Genomic DNA, 19,210 nt, shown 5'->3' on the forward strand with positions numbered 1-19,210 from the left:
GTGTGTGTGCGTGTGCATGTGTGCCCTCTCAATACTTTTCTGCCTTCTGTCTCTGTCTAACTCTGTTTAAAGTATCCAATTACATTCAATCAGGAAGCTGGTAGACTCAGAGGACATTGTTCCTTTATTACTACATCTGGGGATTTGTTCTTCTTCTTATTAAAGACATTGATGCTATTAATTGATCATGAAAAAAATGAAGAAAAAAACTAATCATAAGACTACATGGCAAATTACATGTCATGTTGCTAAGAAACTATGAATACAAACATTTGACAGATTACAATATGTTTACATACATACTGTCCTCTAAATCTTAACTATAAAAACATTTATCTTTATGTTCTCTCTCTCCGTCATCATTACCTTAATTTTCTTCTTCCTCTGCTGTGGCTCACTCTGACAGTGAGACCTAGATTCAATCCGTAGAGGAGAAGATCTGCGCTATAGCGCTATTGAAATGTAAAGTTCATTTTCAATTGAGCTGACATGTGCAGAGTTTACCGTGAATGCAGTCTCCGCAAAGGTGGGAACATTGCCTTTGAATTTCAATTCCACTATAGCGCTGATCTTCTGCACTGCAGACTGAATCTAGGACCTACAGCGTGGGCGTGTGTGAGAATGAAGGAGGAAGTTGTGTGCACTGATGGCTGCTTTATGTGTTACATTATGTTGTCATGGTGATGTTAAATAACATGTATCTTGTCTGTAGATGGTCTCTCTCTGCAGTTGAGTTCTTTGAGGCCTTGTTATCTGCAACAACAATGTGTGCATGTGTGCGCGAGCACGTGTTTTGTCTTGTGCGTGCATGTGTGTGTGTGCATGGACATTTCTGTGTGTGTGTGCATGTGAGAGAGACTGTGTGGCTGTTTCCTGACGACTGGTCTCCTGGTCCATTATTGGGAGCAGTGTCTGCTGTCTCTTCTCTCTTGGTGCTGGTCTCACCGTCTCTCAGGGTGTCTGCACTGACGTAGATATCCACAATCCTCTCCTCCATCTCACCTCTGTCAAACCTTTTGGTCATATCTGGCTGAGCATCGATGGCCTCAGATATCTCCAACAACGTACTGTGTTTTCTGTCAACAGGTCTGTGTTAAATCTATCCAGGTTCTTGTGATATCGTTACCTCTGCCCTATGTCTGTTCCTGTCCCTTACTGTAAGTGACAGCGTTTTAACTGATGAGAAACTGTCAAATCAACACATCACTGGCCACCACGTGACTCCCCCCACTTTAGCTTCAAATGGAAACATGTTTGTTTCCCACCGTGCACATCTGTTTTAAACATACACTATATATATAAAAGTATGTGGACACCCCTTCAAATTAGTGGATTTTGATATTTCAGCCACACCCGTTGCTGACAGGTGTATAAAATCGAGCACACAGCCATGCAATCTCCATAGACAAACATTGGCAGTAGAATGGCCTTACTCAAGAGCTCAGTGACTTTTAACGTGGCACCGTCACAGGATGCCAACTTTCCAACAAGTCAGTTTGTGACATTTCTGCCCTACTAGAGTTGCCCCGGTCAACTGTAAGTGCTGTTATTGTGAAGTGGAAATGTCTAGGAGCAATAACGGCTCAGCCGCGAAGTGGTAGGCCACACAAGCTCACAGGACCACTGAGTGCCGAATCGCATAGCGCGTAAAAATCGTCTGTCCTCAGTTGCAACACTCACTACCAAGTTCCAAACTGCCTCTAGAAGCAACGTCAGCACAATAACTGTTCATCGGGAGCTTCATGAAATGGGCTTCCATGGCCAAGCAGCCGCACACAAGCCTAAGATCACTATGGTCAATGTCAAGCGTAGGCTGGAGTGGTGTAAAGCTCGCCGCCAATGGACTATGGAGCTTTGGAATCGCGTTCTCTGGATTGATGAATCATGCTTCACCATCTGGCAGTCCGACAGATGAATCTGGGTTTGGCGGATGCCAGGAGAATGCTACCTGCCCCAATGCATAGTGTCAACTGTAAAGTTTGGTGGATGAGGAATAAGGGTCTGGGGCTGTTTTTCTTGGTCCGGGCTAGTGAAGGGGAATCTTAACACTACAACATACAATGACATTCGAAACGATTCTGTACTTCCAACTTTGTGGCAACAGTTTGGGGAAGGCCCTTTCCTGTTTCAGCATGACAACTTCCCCATGCACAAAGTGAGGTAAATACACTATTGGATGTACATTTTGGTTTTTGCCCTAGCACTACACAGCTGATTCAAATAACCAACTCATCATCCAGTTTGATTATTTGAATCAGCTGTGTAGTGCTAGGGCAAAAAAATAAACGTGCACACAGGGGGGGTCCCAGGACCGAGTTTGGGAAACCCTGCTCTATGGCTCTGTCTGACACTAAGGCTCTATCTAAATTAGTCTTTCATCGATTCCTCTCCTCCTTCTCAACCCTATTAGAGGAGAATGTCCAAGGTCCCTCCTCTTGGACCATATTATCCAATGCATTTTGAGAAGGAAGCAAGGAGAGAGGATGTGAGGAGGAATTGAGGAAGGATGAATTGAGAAATAGCCCATAGGCAAGTCTATAAAACCACTATTTCACCTCTATGGTGAGTTAATCTCTCTCTTACATTTTAGTCATTTAGCAGACTCTCTTATCCAGAGCGACTTACAGTTAGTGAGTGCTTACATACATTATTATTATATATTTTTTTTATACTGGCCCCCCATGGGAATCGAACCCACAACCCTGGCGTTGCAAACGCCATGCTTTACCAACTGAGCTACATCCCTGCCGGCCATTCCCTCCCCTACCCTGGACGACGCTGGGCCAATTGTGCGCCGCCCCATGGGTCTCCCGGTCGCGGCCGGCTACGACAGAGCCTGGATTTGAACCAGGATCTCTAGTGGCACAGCTAGCACTGCGATAGAGTTTCTTAGACCACTGAGACTCTTTAACCACTAGGTCAGGGTTCTTCAATTCCGGTCCTGGAGGGCCGAAACACCTCTGTTTTTCATCCTCTCCTTCTAATCAGGGGCTAATTCAGACCTGGGACACCAGGTGAGTGCAATTGTGTTTCGGCCCTCCAGGACCGGAATTGAAGAACCCTGCACTAGGTGGAAACATCACTTCACCATTCAGCACTGTATCCAACCATCAACATAGTAACTATGAGAGAGAGAGAGAGAGAGAGAGAGAGAGAGAGAGAGAGAGAGAGAGAGAGAGAGAGAGAGAGAGAGAGCGAGAGAGAGCGAGAGAGAGCGAGAGAGAGAGAGAAAAAAACATCTTAAGCCTATCACAGGGATAACCAATACTTATTGTGTGATCGGTTTCTCACAGACCCAGTGTTGTTCAACACATGGTCCATCCTTCCAACTCTTCAAAGGGTCTGTTGCTGTCTGTGAGATCTCAACACAAGCCACCTCATTCAAGTTATCAGGCTCCCCATCCATCCAATACCTATAAACCACACAGAGAATCAGAGTTGAACATCATCCAATACAAAATAGAGAGAGAAAGAATGAGAGAGCGAGCGAGAGCGAGCGACAGAGAGAGACAGAGAGATAGGGGGAGAGAGAGAGAGAGAGAGAGAGAGAGAGAGAGAGAGAGAGAGAGAGAGAGAGAGAGAGAGAGAGAGAGAGACAGCGAGCGAGAGAGAGAGAGAGAGAGAGAGAGAGAGAGAGAGAGAGAGGAGAGAGAGAGGGGGAGAGGGAGAGGGAGAGAGAGAGAGAGAGACATACACATACACAGACACAGACACAGAGAGAGACAGAGACAGAGAGAGACACAGACAGAGAGACACAGAGAGAGAGAGAAACAGAGAGACATAGAGAGCTGGCTGGGGATGAGATTATCGGACCGTAAAAGTAATCATGAAAACAGAAAAAACAGCATGTAAAAGTATTTCAGAACATGTTCACTCACGTAGTTGTAAATGGTGTGCTGCCAACCCACTGCCAAGTTCCATTTTTTTTATATGTACCAATCCAGACATTCTTCTTCAATCCATGGATAAATATCTATGATATCATTTTGGCAGAAAAACAATGGCCAGTATTTAATCTCCAGAAAATACTTTGACATTTTCTATCAAATACATAATAGTAGTAGTATAATAGTAGTAGTATAATAGTCATAGTATAATAGTAGTAGTTTAATAGTAGTAGTATAATAGTAGTAGTTTAATAGTAGTAGTATAATAGCAGTAGTTTAATAGTAGTAGTATAATGGTAGTACTTTAATAGTAGTAGTATAATAGTAGTAGTATAATAATCATAGTATAATAGTAGTAGTATAATAGTCGTAGTATAATAGTAGTAAAATAATAGTAGTAGTATAATAATCATAGTATAATAATCATAGTATAATAGTAGTAGTATAATAGTAGTAGTATAATATATTATAGTATTGGTATAGATATAATCTCAAGCAACATTTATTTTCTGACAGGAAATGTATTTTATAAATTGACGTGAACATTGGTGATACAGTAGGTCACACATGTTGAATACTGATGGCGTAGCAGTGCGGTCGTGGTTTTATTCTGTGTCCTAGTGTAAATATCCAGTTTCTTATTTTTTTGTCTATTTTGTATATATTTCTCAATTTTACTTTTCATTCTTTAACTAAATATACTTTCCTGCAATCCGCCTCACCCAACGTGGAAAGGATTCTATTATTTCTTTATAACTTTCATCAAGAACCTTAAGCTGAAACTAGTCTAGCTGCTACTGAATGGATACTTGCTATTAGTCATCGTTAGCGTCTTCACCATTGTCCGTGGCCTACACTATCCACAAGCCAGCTCTAGCTCTAGCCTGGACAATTCGTCGGCCAGTCTGCACAGCGTGCTATCGACCCAGAGCATATCGGACTTTCTGCCGGAATCACTGGACCCTAGCGCCGGATCATCGCAACCAGCTAGCTGCAACCTGTTGTTGGCTAATTACCATTGCCCCATAGCAAGCACCAGTTAGCCTTGAGCTAGCCTCAGGCCCATCTCCAGGCTATCTACCTCTCTGTCAACCGGACGGGACTTCCTAGTGTTGACACTGAGCCCCACCGATCCAACACGACTGGTTTGCCGACGAAATAGAGAGATAGCCTGCAGAGCTCTATCATACTATCCAGGTCTGTGCCCAAACAGTTTGAGCTTCTACTTCTAAAAATCCACCTTTCCAGAAATAAGTCTCTCACTGTTGCCGCTTGCTACAGACCCCCCTCAGCCCCCAGCTGTGCCCTGGACACCATATGTGAATTGATAGCCCCCCATCTATCCTCAGAGTTCGTACTGCTTGGTGACCTAAATTGGGAAATGCTTAACACCCCGGCCATCCTACAATCTAAACTAGATGCCCTCAATCTCACACAAATTATCAACGAACCTACAAGGTACAACCCTAAATCCGTAAACATGGGTACCCCCATAGATATCATCCTGACTAACTTACCCTCTAAATACACCTCCGCTGTCTTCAACCAGGATCTCAGCGATCACTGCCTTATTGCCTGCGTCCGTAACGGGTCCGCGGTCAAACGACCACCCCTCATCACTGTCAAACGCTCCCTAAAACACTTCAGTGAGCAGGCCTTCCTAATTGACCTGACCCAGGTATCCTGGATGGAAATAGATCTCATTCAGTCAGTAGAGGATGCCTGGTTGTTCTTTAAAAGTAATTTCCTCTCAATCTTTAAATAAACATGCCCCATTCAAAAAATACAGAACTAAGAACAGATATAGCCCCTGGTTCTCCCCAGACTTGACTGCCCTTGACCAGCACAAAAACATCCTGTGGCGTACTGCCTTAGCATCAAATAGCCCCCGCGATATGCAACTTTTCAGGGAAGTTAGGAACCAATATACACAAGCAGTTAGGAAAGTAAAGGCTAACTTTTTCAAACAGAAATTTGCATCCTGTAGCAGGGGCGGTGTGTTCATTAGGGCGATATGGGCGACGCACTGCCAAACGGGAAAAGGAAGGTTTTTTTTTCTAATCAATTATATCACGGCAACAGTAGTTATCAGTGTTCTAATCTAGACGTCTGATCTGCCACTAAATGTCCAATCAGGCTAAAGTCGTGCTTCAAAATTCCCCGCCCGTTTTGGGCCGATTTCAGTCAGGTTGAAAATCGCCCAGAAGTCTGTCATAGCCTCTAATGTAAAATCAATTTTTTTCAAATATCAGAGCTTTCAATACAATCTCTATGGGTTTCTGAGGGCTTGCACTTACGCGCTTTCGTCATACGTAACATAACCATGAACGTAACTAAGAAAAGAGCGGGTAGCCTCATCAATCAATTCACTACTACTGTCAAAATGGCTAGCCTTCAGTGCAACTCGATTGTCTCTTTGAAAGAAGTTCCTTTTTGTCGGCGAACAAATCAAGATAAATTGGCAACGAAACAATTAGGACCTCCCAGACCAAATTTAATAATTCAACAGGTTTCTACTAAGCAGAGTCGTGAACACTGTCTACGAGAATCGAGACGACCTCATAGAATGTTTTGAAGCCATTCGGACGGGTTCATTGGGTTCATTTGACCAGCCCACCGTGAGAGAGGCATCTGGCTACGTGAGGATGCTACATGATGAAGATTTTATTTTTTTCCTGCGGCTTTTTCACAAAATCATGCCCCACGTCGACATTCTGTACCAGAAGCTACAGAAGAAGGACATCGATGCTGTCTTTATCAAACGTGCCCTCGACAGCTTCACAAGCAGTGTGCAGGCCATAAGGTAAGATTAAACAATATCATTCGATCTTTCTCAAAGCAGAGCTTTATTTGAAAATGTATGCATGAAAGGAGACTGCATTTGTGTTTGAAATTACATTATTCTCATTATATATGGCCAGTGGTGTAATCTAGCTTAATTTATATACTATGTGTACTGTACAGTGGTGCTCATAAGTGTATGAACACATTCTAAAGTTGACTAAAAAGAGGAATAAAAAAATAAAAAAATCTTTTGGAAATTGATCTTAATGACTTAATTAAAAAAGTTGGAAAATCCAACCTTTAAGGACACCAATTTTCTTTTCTTTTTTATTCCTCTTTTTAGTCAACTTTAGCATGGGATCATAAGCTTATGAGCACCACTGTATACTGTGCTGAACATCCAGGCTATGTGAGACACAAAGGCTAACTTAAACACTAAAGACTTTATGCATCCCTGCCCATTTTAAGTGGAACTGAAGTATTTGTACTATACATGGATACATTGCATATACCTGTGCATCACATAGACAACAGTACTGTACAAAGCCAACAAACACATTGGTCTGTTTGCCTTCAGGGACTCCTCTCAACAGCAGCTGCAAGAAGCAACAGGAGCCAAAAGACCCAGAACAGCTTTGAGAGAAGAGGAGAAGCAGAGGCTGTCTGAAGAGGTCTGCAACACCATCCTGGATCACACCAAAGAAAGGTTCTCTTTCTCTGGCCACCTTGTGAGTGCTACCTTTACTGCAAGCAGACATGTTTGAAAGGTACTGCCATTCATTTCCTGATGAGGCTCTGAATGCCACTGTGAATGCATACCCCATGCTGAGCAAGGCAAAGCTCAAGACAGAACTATCTCTGATCTATGAGAATCCTGAATTCAAGGGATGCTGTGGTGCACTGGCACTGTACCAGGTTCTCATGAGCTACAACCTCCAGGAGACGTTCTCTGAGACTGTGACTCTGTTGAACATCCTCATAACTACTCCCATGACAACAGCTGAAGCTGAGAGATGTTTCTCAACTTTGACACGAGTTAAGACATTCCTGCGAAATTCAATGGGCCAGGAACGTCTGAATGCACTGGCCATGCTTTCCATGGAGAGGGAACTAGTCCTCAGCATGCCTGATTTCAATGAGAAAGTCATTGAACGCTTTGCTGTATTGAAACAGAGAAGAGAACAGTTTCAGTACAAGTAATGTAGCCTCTCTCTCTCTTTGTCCCTCCCTGTCTGTCTCTTTAACACACACACGCCCAAATCAGTTCACAGTTGATGTTGTTTAAAATAGTTATTTTTCATTTTAAAAAAAGTAAAAAAAAAAAAAATCTGTTCATGTTCATTTTTACAAATCTATACAATTGGCCAGAATATGGTTGTTCATATTTACAAATCTATACAATTGGCCAGAATATGGTTGTTCGTTTTTACAAAGCCATACAGATAGCTGTGTTTACCTTTTCTAGAAATTACTTTCAAATTCTGTTTTCAGGCAAAATGTCTATCACTGTTCATTTTCACAAATCTATACAAGAGGGCAGAATATGGAAGTCTATAAAAATGTCTTATTACCAATAACTTGCATAAATGTTTTCAGTAGCCTCTATCAAAAGCTCCTGCTTGCTTGTTGTGAATTATGCTCAGGTGCACATATTTCCAATTCAACCATGAGGCAAAAAATGTGGTAAAAGCTCTTGTTGATCCTGCAATCTGAACAAATACCAAGATGCTGTATTTTCAGCTGATATTTCATTTGTTTATGGAAATGCATATTGTTTATGCAGTGTTGAGGAATGTGAAAGAACACCCTTGATTATTTTTACTGTGATAACTTATTTTGATTTTGTAAGCCAACACTTTTGAGATCAGTCAATAAATGCTTCTGGTATTGACTTATATGCTGCCCCTGTCTTCATGTTGTTGCTGGACATATCTTTTTAAAAATGTGTGTAGGTCACCTAAATCATCAGAAAAATTGCCCCCCCTGAGAATTTTTTCAGGAGCCGCCACTGTCCTGTAGCACTAACTCCAAAAAGTTTTGGGACACTGTAAAGTCCATGGAGAATAAGAGCACTTCCTCCCAGCTGCCCACTGCACTGAGGCTAGGAAACACTATCACCACCGATAAATCTACAATAATCGAGAATTTCAACAAGCATTTTGCTACGGCTGGCCATGCTTTCCACCTGGCTACCACTACCCCGGCCACCAGCTCTGCACCCTCCGCTGCAACTTGCCCATGCCCCCCCCGCTTCTCCTTCACACAAATCCAGACAGCTGATGTTCTGAAAGAGACCTATGGCAGTCTCTATGGGGGTGTCACAGGGTTCAAATCTTGGGCCGACTCTTTTCTCCGTGTATATCAATGATGTCGCTCTTGCTGCTGGTGACTCTCAGATCCACCTCTACGCAGACGACACCATTTTGTATACATCTGGCCCTTCATTGGACACTGTGTTAACAAACCTCCAAACGAGCTTCAATGCCATACAACACTCCTTCAGTAGCCTCCAACTGCTCTTAAACACTAGTAAAACTAAATAATAATAATAATATGCCATTTTGCAGACACTTTTATCCAAAGCGACTTACAGTCATGCGTGCATACATTTTTTTGTGTACGTGTGGTCCCGGGGATCGAAACCCACTACCTTGGCGTTACAAGCGCCGTGCTCTACCAGCTGAGCTACAGAGGACCACATGCTCTTCAAAATGCATGCTCTTCAGTCGAACGCTGCTGGCACCCGCCCACCCGACTATAATCACTACTCTCAACTGGTCTGACCTAGAGTATGTGGACAACTACAAATACCTAGGTGTCTGGTTAGACTGTAAACTCTCCTTCCAGACTCACATTAAGAATCTCCAATCCAAAGTGAAATCTAGAATTGGTTTCCTATTTCGCAACAAAGCCTCCTTCACTCATGCTTCCAAACATGCCCTCGTAAAACTGACTATCCTACCGATTCTTGACTTCGGCGATGTCATTTACAAAATAGCCTCCAACACTCTACTCAGCAAATTGGATGTAGTCTATCACAGTGCCATCCGTTTTGTCTCCAAAGCCCCATATACTACCCACCACTGTGACCTGTACGCTCTTGTTGGCTGGTCCTCACTACATATTCGGCGCCAAACCCACTGGCTCCAGGCCATCTATAAATCACTGCTAGGCAAATCCCCACCTTATCTTAGCTCATTGGTCACCATAGCAACACCCACCCGTAGTATGCGCTCCAGCAGGTATATCTCACTGGTCATCCCCAAAGCCAACACCTCCTTTGGCCGCCATTCCTTCCAGTTCTCTGCTGCCAATGACTGGAACAAATTGCAAAAATCTCTGAAGCTGGAGACACTTATCTCCCTCACTAACTTTAAGCATCAGTTGTCAGAGCACCTTACCGATCACTGCACCTGTACACAGCCCATCTGAAATTAGCCCGCCCATCTACCTCATCCCTATATTGTTATTTATTTTGCTCATTTGCACCCCAGTATCTCTATTTGCACATCATCTCTTGCACATCTATCATTCCAGTGTTACTACTAATTGTGATTATTTTGCACTATAGCCTATTTATTGCCTTACCTCCATAACTTGCTACATTTGCACACACTGTATATATATTTTCTGTTGTATTTTTGACTTTATGTTTTGTTCTACCCCATATGTAACTCTGTGTTGTTGTTTTTATCGCACTGCTTTGCTTTATCTTGGCCAGGTCGCAGTTGTAAATGAGAACTTGTTCTCAACTGGCTTACCTGGTTAAATAAAGGTTAAATAAAATAAAATAAATAATCAGAGTAGATGATAATAAAGAAACAGTAGTATTATAGTATTACTAATGTACTATCTATTACCTGTTCTTCTCTGCTGGTTATAATAACCAACTCTCCACCCATTGTTCTGCACTGCCGCTGACCGCCCCCAGCTGTGTTCATCGTGGAGGAGAGATAATAACAGCTGGTGCCAAACTTCCACCAACCAGCTAGACAAGGTTTCTCTGAGATAAACACAACAGAACAGCAGGCATTAAAAAGTCTACAAACATAACATACCTCTTCTATGTACTAAATGAAATGAATGAACTGCACTCACCATAGAACATAATCCTGTTCTGTAGCTGGTCTCTCACTTCAGTCAGGGTGTTGTAACTGGTCTGTAGCTGGTCTCTCTCTTCAGTCAGGGTGTTGTAACTGGTCTGTAGCTGGTCTCTCTCTTCAGTCAGGTTGTTGTAACTGGCCTGTAGCTGGTCTCTCTCTGTTGATTCGTGATGACCAATAACTCCATCTGTAAAAGGGAAAAGTTAATCAAACATGTAACTACCACACCATTGATGATTAAGTATGATTAAGTAAGCTACTTAAGTCTCATTGACAACATACTAAACTTACAGTAGACAGACAGGCCTATGATCCCAGCCAGTAGGAGAACACACAGCAGCCCCAGACACACTGCAGCAACTCCAGAGGGTCTCTTCCACCACTGAACATGAACTGAATCACAAATTATTAAAGTAAGGACTTTGGTAACGGGTTTTACTGTATCATCCAGGATTGGAACTAATACAGTGCACTCTTAAAGTATTCAGACCCCTTCACTTTTTCCACATTTTGTTACATTACAGCCTTATTCTGAAATGGATTAAATATCCTCATCAATCTACCCACAATACCCCATAATGACAAAGCAAAAAAAAACAGAAAAATAAGAAAAACTGTAATACCTTGTTTACATAAGTATTTAGACCCTTTACTCAGTACTTTGTTGAAGCACCTTTGGCAGTGGCAGGGAGCGGTTACTGCACAGCTATTTTCAGGTCTCTCCAGCGATGTTCAATCGGGTTCAAGTCTGAGCTCTGGCTCGGCCACTCAAGGTCATTCAGAGACTTGTCCCAAAGCCACTCGTGCGTTGTCTTGGCTGTGTGCTTAGGGTCGTTGTCCTGTTGGAAGGTGAACCTTTCCCCCAGTCTGAGGTCCTGAGCGCTCTGGAGCAGGTTTTCATCAAGGATATCTCTGTACTTTGCTTCGTTCATCTTTCCCTCGATCCTGACTAGTCTCCCTGCCGCTGTAAAACATCCCCACAGCATGATGCTGCCACCACCAGCTTCACCGTAGGGATGGTGCCAGGTTTCCTTCAGACGTGACGCTTAGCATTCAGGCCAAAGAGTTCAATCTTGGTTTCAACAGACCAGAGAATCTTGTTTCTCATGGTCTGAGAGTCCTTTAGGTGCCTTTTGGCAAACTCCAAGCAGGCTGTTATGTGCCTTTTACTGAGGAGGGGTTTCTGTCTGGCCACTCTACCATAATGGCCTGATTGGTGGAGTGCTGCAGAGATGGTTGTCCTTCTGTAAGATTCTCCCATCTCCACATAGGAACTCTGGAGCTCTGTCAGAGTGACCACAGGGTTCTTGGTCACCTCCCTGACCAAGGCCCTTTTCCCTCGATTTATCAGTTTGGCCGGGCGGCCAGCTCTAGAAAGAATCTTGGGGGTTCCAAACTTGTTCCATTTAAGAATGATGGAGGCCACTGTGTTCTTGGGGCCATTCAATGCTGCAGACATTTTTTGGTACCGTTCCCCAGATTTGTGCCTCAACACAATCCTGTCTCGGAGCTCTACGGACAATTCCTTCGACCTCATAGCTTGGTTTTTGCTGTGACATGCACTTGTCAAAGGGTGCTGAAGGTGGGTGCGGTGTATGAATCATGCGCAGGACGCAGAGGCTCAGTCCAAAGGCTTTAGTGCAATATTCATAAACGACAAAAGCACAATAAGCCCGAAGGCGAATACACGGCGCACACAGGCGACAAAACAAACAGCGCACAAACATGTGCAAAATAACCTCTCCAAAACACTGGAGGGAAAATGTAGCTCCAACACGAAACAGAAGCGCAATCACACACAAACACAGACACACACAACGAGAACTAAATAGAACACTAACGAGGACTAACTAGACACAGGTGTACAACATCAAGACCAAACCAAACGAACATGAAACATAGATCGGTGGCAGCTAGTATTCCGGGGACGACGACCGCCGAAGCCTGCCCGAACCAGGAGAAGGAGCAGCCTCGGCCGAAACCGTGACAGTACCCCCCCCTTGACGCGCGGCTCCAGCCGTGCGCCGACCCCGGCCTCGGGGACGACTAGGAGGACGCGGAGCAGGGCGCGCGGGATGGTCCCGGTGGAACTCCGACAGGAGAGATGGGTCTAGGATGTCCCTCCGCGGCACCCAGAACCGCTCCTCCGGGCCGTACCCCTCCCACTCCACGAGATACTGGAGACCCCCCATCCGGCGTCTGGAGTCCAAGATGGACCGAACGGTGTACGCCGGAGCCCCCTCGATGTCCAATGGGGGCGGAGGAGTCTCTCCTATCTCATTGTCCTGGAGTGGACCAGCTACCACCGGCCTGAGAAGAGACACATGGAACGAGGGGTTAATATTCTTATATTCAACAGGTAAATGTAACTTATAACACACCTCGTTCAATCTTCTCAGGACTTTAAAGGGCCCCACAAACCGCCGACCCAGCTTCCGGCAGGGCAGGCGGAGGGGTAGGTTTCTGGTAGAGAGCCAGACTCGATCTCCGGGTGCGTACACTGGCCCCTCACTGCGGTGGAGATCGGCGCTCGCCTTGTGACGACGGACGGCCCGCTGCAGGTGGACGTGGGCAGCGTTCCACGTCTCCTCCGAGCGCCTCATCCAATCATCCACCGCAGGGGCCTCGATCTGGCTCTGCTGCCACGGTGCCAGAACCGGCTGGTAACCTAATACACATTGGAAAGGGGTTAGGTTGGTAGAGGAGTGGCGGAGAGAGCTCTGGGCCATCTCGGCCCAGGGAATGTAACGCGCCCACTCCTCAGGCCGGTCCTGGCAATACGACCTCAGAAACCTACCCACATCCTGGTTGACACGTTCTACCTGCCCATTACTCTCCGGGTGGTACCCAGAGGTAAGGCTAACCGAGACCCCCAAACGCTCCATAAACGCTCTCCACACCCGGGAGGTAAACTGGGGGCCTCGATCAGACACTATATCCTCGGGGACCCCGTAATGCCGGAAGACGTGGGTAAATAGGGCCTCAGCGGTCTGTAGGGCAGTAGGAAGACCCGACATAGGGAGAAGACGACAGGCCTTAGAGAACCGGTCCACAACGACCAGGATGGTGGTATTCCCCTGAGAGAGGGGAAGGTCTGTTACAAAATCCACCGAGAGGTGGGACCATGGTCGTTGTGGAACGGGTAGGGGCTGTAACTTACCCCTGGGCAGATGTCGGGGCGCCTTACACTGGGCGCACACCGAGCAGGAGGAGACTTACACCCTCACATCCCTAGCCAAAGTGGGTCACCAGTATTTAGTGCTAAGGCAATGCACTGTCCGGCCGATACCCGGATGTCCAGAGGAGGGTGACGTGTGAGCCCAGTAAATGAGTCGATCCCGAATCTCGAGCGGAACGTACTTCCGACCCTCAGGACACTGTGGAGGGCTGGGGTCGGTACGCAACGCTCGCTCGATTTCGGCATCGACCTCCCACACCACCGGTGCCACAAGGAAAGACTCCGGTAGTATGAGAGTGGGCTCAACGGACCTCTCCTCCGTGTCATACCGCCGGGACAGCGCATCTGCCATTCTGGGACCCAGGGATGTACGTGATTTTAAATACGAACCTGGTGAGAAACATACTCCATCGAGCCTGGCGAGGGTTCAGTCTCCTCGCTGCCCGGATGTACTCCAGGTTCCGATGGTCAGTCAAAATGAGGAAAGGGTGTTGAGCCCCCTCAAGCCAATGCCTCCACACCTTAAGGGCTTGAACTACAGCTAACAGCTCCCTGTCCCCAACGTCATAGTTACGCTCCGCCGGGCTGAGCTTCTTTGAGTAAAAAGCACAGGGGCGGAGTTTAGGTGGCGTGCCGGACCGTTGAGAGAGAACGGCCCCTATACCAGCCTCAGACGCGTCTACCTCAACCTGAAAGGGTAATGCGGGATCCGGATGCGCCAGCACCGGAGCCGACGTAAACAGGTCCTTCAGTCTCCTAAAGGCCCTGTCCGCATCGGCTGACCACTGCAGTCGCACCGGACCCCCCTTCAGAAGGGACGTGATGGGAGCTGCCACCTGTCCAAAACCCCGGATAAACCTCCGGTAGTAATTCGCAAAGCCCAAAAACTGCTGCACCTCTTTTACAGTAGTTGGGGTTTGCCAATTACGCACAGCGGACACACGATCCACCTCCATTCTTACCCCTGACGCGGACAACCGATAACCCAAAAAGGAGACCGACTCCTGGAAAAACAGACATTTCTCTGCCTTGACATATAGGTTGTGCTCCAACAGCCTCCTCAATACACGACGCACCAGGGTTATATGCTCGGCTCGGGTAGACGAGTACACCAGAATGTCATCAATGTACACTACCACCCCTTGTCCCTGCATATCCCGGAAAATGTCATCTACGAAGGATTGGAAGACTGATGGAGCATTCATCAACCCATATGGCATGACAAGATACTCGAAATGACCTGACGTGGTACTAAACGCTGTTTTCCATTCATCACCCTCCCTAATGCGCACCAAGTTATACGCGCTCCTGAGATCCAATTTTGTGAAAAACCGCGCCCCATGCAATGACTCCGTCATGGTCGCAATCAGAGGGAGTGGATAACTGTATTTCACAGTAATCTGATTGAGACCACGGTAATCAATGCACGGGCGCAACCCTCCATCTTTCTTTTTCACAAAAAAGAAACTCGAAGAGGCGGGGGAAGTGGAAGGCCGAATGTATCCCTGTCTCAAAGATTCGGCTATGTAAGTCTCCATAGCTTTTCTCTCCTCTTGAGACAAAGGATACACATGGCTCCGTGGGAGCGCTGCTCCTGCCTGGAGATCAATCGCACAATCCCCCTGTCTATGGGGAGGCAACTGCGTCGCCCTAGTTTTGCTAAACACAAGAGCTAAATCCCCATATTCAGGCGGAATGTGCAGTGCGGGCACTTGGTTTGGACTCTCCACCGAAGTTGCCCCCACGGAAACACCCAGACATCGCCCCTCACACTGAGCAGACCACCCATCGAGAGCCCTCTGTTGCCACGAAATAGCAGGGTTATGGGTGCTTAACCAGGGAATTCCCAGCACCACTGGGTACGCAGGAGAGTCGATAAGATACAGCTGTATAGTCTCTTCATGACCCCCCTGCGCACACATCCTAAGTGGCGCTGTGACTTCCCTGATCAACCCCGATCCCAACGGGCGGCTATCTAAGGCATGAGCGGGAAAAGGTTTGTCAACTGGTAGGAGAGGGATCCCTAACTCTAAACAAAACTTTCGATCAACAAAATTCCCAGCTGCGCCTGAATCTACTAGCGCCTTATGCTGGGAATGAGGTGCAACCTGTGGAAAACCAACAGGTATACAAAAGTGCACAACAGAAAGCTCTGGGTAAGTGGGGCGTCTACTCACCTGGGAGGCCCCCCCAGTGCGTGGCCTGTTGTCTTCTCCCTCGGAGAACCCTCCCCAGCCCCTGGCCGCAGTGTGCCCTCCACGACCGCACTTGGTGCAGGAGACAGGCCCCCTCGGGCTCTTCCTCCTCCGTTCTCTAGCGCCGGCACCCCCGAGCTCCATAGGGCTCGGCTCGGAGGTGCCGGAGGGCGGAATGGACGGACCCCCCTCGGAACGTCCACGGGTGGCCAGCAGGGTGTCTAAACGGATGGACATATCGACCAACTGGTCGAAAGTCAGATGGGTATCCCTGCAGGCCAACTCCCGTTGAACGTCCTCCCGGAGGCTACACCGAAAATGGTCGATGAGAGCCCGTTCATTCCACCCTGCATCCGCCGCTAGAGTCCGGTACTCTAGAGCGAACACCTGAGCGCTCCTCCTCCCCTGTCTCAAATGGACTAGACGCTCCCCCGCCGCTTTGCCCTCAGGTGGATGGTCGAACACGGCCTTGAAGCGGCGGGAGAACTCGGCGTAGGTGATGGTGTTGGCGTCCATCCTCCTCCACTCGGCGTTAGCCCACTCCAACGCCTTGCCCGTGAGACAGGAGATGAGGGCGGAAACGCTCTCGTATCCCGAGGGCACTGGGTGTACAGTGGCCAGGTAGAGCTCCACCTGCAGGAGGAACCCCTGACACCCGGCAGCTGTTCCGTCATACGCCCTCGGGAGCGAGAGCCGAATCCCCCTGGGTTCCGAACCTGGGACTGGTGGACCGACCGATGGGGTGGGCAGGGTATGTGGAGGTGTGGGTACCCTGCTGGCCTCCCATCGGTGCAAGGTGTTGATTACCTCCTGTAGAGCGGTCTCCAGTTGTCTTATCTGGCCCTCTTGCCCACGGAGATGCTCCTCGAGCGACACAGGCGTCACTGCCGATCCTGCTGATTCCATTATGGTGTGTGATTCTGTCAAAGGGTGCTGAAGGTGGGTGCGGTGTATGAATCATGCGCAGGACGCAGAGGCTCAGTCCAAAGGCTTTAGTGCAATATTCATAAACGACAAAAGCACAATAAGCCCGAAGGCGAATACACGGCGCACACAGGCGACAAAACAAACAGCGCACAAACATGTGCAAAATAACCTCTCCAAAACACTGGAGGGAAAATGTAGCTCCAACACGAAACAGAAGCGCAATCACACACAAACACAGACACACACAACGAGAACTAAATAGAACACTAACAAGGACTAACTAGACACAGGTGTACAACATCAAGACCAAACCAAACGAACATGAAACATAGATCGGTGGCAGCTAGTACTCCGGGGACGACGACCGCCGAAGCCTGCCCGAACCAGGAGAAGGAGCAGCCTCGGCCGAAACCGTGACAGCACTGCCAACTGTGGGACCTTATATAGACAGGTTTGTGCCTTTCCAAATCATGTCCAATCAATTGAATTTACCAAATGGACTCCAATCAAGTTGTAGAAACATCTCAAGGAAGATCAATGGAAACAGGATACACCTGAGCTCAATTTCGAGTCTAATAGCAAAGCGTCTGAATACTTATTTTTTAATACATTTGCAAACATTTCTAAAAACCTGTTTTCATTTTGTCATTATGGGGTATTGTGTGTAGATTGATGAGGGAAAAAAATTATTTAATCCATTTTCTGTAACATAACAAAATGTGGAAAGAGTCAAGGGGTCTGAACACTTTCCAAATACACTGTAAAATTATAATACTACAGGGTTAACTCACCTGTTGAATGTATTGTGTGTGTAATTTATGTGTGTGTGTGTGTGTGTGTGTGTGTGTGTGTGCGTGTGTGTGTGTGTGTGTGTGTGTGTGTGTGTGTGTGTGTGTGTGTGTGTGTGTGTGTGTGTGTGTGTGTGTGTGTGTGTGTGTGTGATCTTACCTGAAGCAACAACTTCATCTCTTGTACTAGGCTTGAAGGCTCTTACGTTGGCATATAATTGGCCATCAATGTCTGTGTTCTTCATTGCATCAGGCTCGTCGTCTTCAAATCCATCTGAGTTTTCATAGACTCCCTCTGACATCTTAACACACTTGTGGTTAAATACAGTAACTTCTACTTCTAACCTCAGCTCTAATGTATGTCTGTACCTGTCTTCTCCCTACACTGTCCTGCGTCTGTGTGACTTACTGTAGTGACACTATTTTCTAAACTGTCAAACACAGTGAAGGGGAAACTGTCAAATTAACACAACACTGGCCACCACGTGACCACGTGACTTGCACCAGCCTTAGTTTCTAATATAAACATGTTTGTTTCCCACAGTGCCCATCGGTTTTAAACGTATGATTCAACTGAAGTGAAAATATACTACATGATATGACTCTATACCATGCTATATGATCATGTGTGAATTCACAGGGTCCCAATTTTGGATCTGCTAACATAAATTGGTATCCTTTTAATTTACATATAAACTACATATATCCTGACTGAGTTTACAGCACCCCCAACCTTCAAATGGAGAGCACATTACGGCTCTCACTCTGTGACCGGTTGTGTAAGGGGAAGATGCCCCTAGACGCTGATCTTAGGTCAGTTTTGCATTTTCACCACAAATGGTTAAGGTTAGGATTGGGGACAGAAACCTGATCCTAGATCTGTACCAATGGCCATCTACAGTACGGGTATTTTTTCTATCTATGCAGACTGTGAAGAGTTAGTCAAAATGAAACTCTTGCGGTCAACCTGGTTAGGAGGGGCATTTCACCAAAAGCAGAAGTTGTGACAAGATCTCCATAGTTTCAGTTTGACAGATTGAAGAGACTAGAAAGAAGAATAAAAACCCTTCACATGTATTATGACAACAAGTTCATATTTCCACCCTGTCTTTTAGTACAACATAACATATATATACCGGTTACGTCTAATAACACAACTGTCTTTGCACTGATTCCACTGTTCCACATGACATCTACCTACATGAACTATTATACAACTCTATAGCTCTACTCTGTTCCACAGCGGGAGCGAAAGCATCACACAGATCCTTAGATACAGGGACAGAATTTAAGTTGGTCCTCTGGTGGACATAGTACTAACTACAGTTACAGATGTAGTGTTGGTGAC

General features: G+C 46.3%; 1 pseudogene across 1 annotated transcript; it reads right to left on the reverse strand.

The window, feature by feature from the left end:
* Positions 1–3,268: 3,268 nt before the first annotated feature.
* LOC311125487 lies at positions 3,269–18,164 on the reverse strand (annotated as a pseudogene). The gene is made up of 5 exons: positions 18,023–18,164; positions 11,066–11,167; positions 10,532–10,961; positions 3,879–3,973; positions 3,269–3,413 (listed from the first exon to the last, which is right to left on the reverse strand). The product of its transcript is annotated as an uncharacterized misc_RNA (transcript).
* Between the last annotated feature and the right edge of the window lie 1,046 nt (positions 18,165–19,210).

The sequence above is a fragment of the Coregonus lavaretus genome (genome assembly GCF_964263955.1).
Source record: "Coregonus lavaretus genome assembly, contig: HAP1_SCAFFOLD_2804, whole genome shotgun sequence".
NCBI classification, from domain to species: Eukaryota; Metazoa; Chordata; class Actinopteri; order Salmoniformes; family Salmonidae; genus Coregonus; species Coregonus lavaretus.